Source organism: Rhagoletis pomonella, unplaced genomic scaffold (genome assembly GCF_013731165.1).
Source record: "Rhagoletis pomonella isolate Grant_MI unplaced genomic scaffold, Rhpom_1.0 Rhpom_scaffold_00005, whole genome shotgun sequence".
NCBI lineage: Eukaryota > Metazoa > Arthropoda > Insecta > Diptera > Tephritidae > Rhagoletis > Rhagoletis pomonella.
The window spans coordinates 14,335,986-14,338,618 of NW_023458559.1; positions in this window are offsets into that span (position 1 = coordinate 14,335,986).

A 2,633-nucleotide genomic window follows, 5' to 3' on the forward strand; every position below is an offset into this window, starting at 1 on the left:
CTATAACCAAATCTTGGTTATTATAACTAAACCTTTTTCTGGGTGTATGTATTATTTACTTTAGTAACTAACTTATGTAAATATGTATGTATTTTTTATGCTTAATATATGCAAATAAAAGAGTAAAACATCGAGTAAATTTTTATTTGTGCCAAACTGAAACTTTTTTTCCAATAATAAACGGTTAGCTGATTCAAGTCTAAGTTCACAAAATTAATTGACAACTTGTATCAACCAAAGCATTGTTTATATTTGCTCAACAATGATTTTATTCAACTAACAATATTGTCTAATCAAGGTAGTCGTTTTGTAATTATTAACAAATATACATTTGTCCCCACTAGAAGTCTTAAGTAAATTGCAGACTTTCGTGAACTATATATTTGTTTCGCCATATCCAACTATGCCACTTGATCACTATAACCAAATCTTGGTTATTATAAATAAACCTTTTTCTTATTGCATAAAACAGACTACAAGCCATTTAAAAACCTCATTATAATCTACACGTATGTATATCGCACAGGTAACCTAACGGTCTTTTTCTGTAACGTAACAGTCCGACTATTTTTTGCAAATATTGACCTTTAAATTAATTTTATCAGTTCAATGAATTCGAAGTTCTTAAGTTATATGAGGAGAGCAGACTTTTTCGATAATATAAAACAGCTTTAAAAAGTAGGCTGACTTCCAAAACGTCAATTGCTTTGCCTACGTACAAACTATAACGTTCCATAACGCCGAACTACAAAATATTGACAATGTACACTTTTCCAAAACGCATCCGAAAAGTTATCGAAACGCATCGCTACACTCAGAAAAAGGTTTAGTTATAATTACCAAGATTTGGTTATACTGACCAAGTGGCATAGTTGGATATGGCGAAATAAATATCTAGTTCACGAAAGTCTGCAATTTACTTGAGACTTTTTAGTTGGGGCAAATGTATATTTTGTTAATAATTACAAAACGATACCTTGAGTGGACAATATTGTTAGTTGAATAAAATCATTGTTGAACAAATATAAACAATGCTTTGGTTGATACAAGTTTTCAATTAATTTTATGAACTTGCTGTAGACTTGAATCAGCTAACCGTTTATTTTTGGAAAAAAAGCTTCAGTTTAACACAGATAAAAATTTACTCGATGGTTGTTGTGTTTACTTTCTTCTTTTATTTGCATATATTAAGCATAAAAAATACATACATATTTACATAAATAGTTACTAGTGTATGAAATACATATGTATATGGTGGTAAGAATTTCCTACACTGAGAAAAGAGTTTAGTTACGTCAACTAAATATGTTTTTCTCAACACATGATTTGGTTATAGTTACACTATTTGTTTATAGTTACCAAATCATGTGTTGAGAGGACTATATTTGCCCGAATTTTTTCTGAGTGTAAAAAGAAATGATAAAACAGGAACAGTCGTGCAAAAACCCAGGTCAATATCTGCTGGAAGTTCTGGTTTAAGTATACTGCTTTGCTTTTTCCTTGGCTAAATAGACACTTTCAAATTATAATTTACATGAAATATATATCTGCTGAGAAACCACGGTTGGCATCAAACTTTATATTTTTAAATAACAATGCGCACACCGAAACAACTCGCGGCGATGGCAAAACTGAAACTGAGACAAACAAGTCTGGGAATGGGATCGACATCAGGGATGCAAAATGGAAATTTCAGATTGTACCTAATATCACAAAATAAATGTACCTAAATGAGACAGATTGTATCTAAAAAAAAGTTACATCATTCATTTGTAGTTTTTTTTATAAATTTTATTCGAAACATGAATACAAAAGATATATGTACTTTAAACATGATTAGGTTTTTCAACTGAGCCTATATCTATAGACTATAGTCTATTGGGAATCGGAGAAACATTGTTTTTGTCTAATTTTGACTACTGAAAAATATTGGAGAAAAAGACAAAAAACACACTTTGCGAAGTATACTTCTTTATCCAGCTTTTTATAAAACAACAGGAAGTCTGCTAATTTATCCGATTCCTTTTAATAGGTGCAGCAAATCTAGAGAATATAATCAATGTGCCGTAAGTAACTTCGAAAGCATTTTAAATATATTTTCAGAAATCAGTATGGGTCAAATATTTAACTGTAGTTCTCATCTAAAAATATGAAATTTGAAGACATCCTAGACACTGGACTGTATGGATGAATAAAGGCTGGTTTTCACAATGTAATATTTTGACAACAAAATTTTTTGACTTATTTTGACACAACTTTCTTTCCTTTTTCCCTACCTTTATCGATGATATTATGGGCCGAAAACTTACAAGTAGCCGCCTTAGCAGCGCATGTACACGCCTGAAGGCCTATTCTGATCTAAATCAAACCAAAGACCATTTTTTAGTCCCATTTGACAATGAAGGCCTATTCTGATCTAAATCAAACCATTTCACTCATTTGACCGCAAATGCCACTGAATTTGACTTAGTGAAAATCAGCGTTAAAATTAATAGAAAAAAATTTACGAAGCTAAGTAAAGTGTTAATTTTTCGTAGTGCCTGCTCTAAATTCAATGTAAAATGTTTAAGATAATACATAATATGGTTTTTTTATGTCTTCCTTTTGACCACTTTTCTCTAGAATTGTTTATT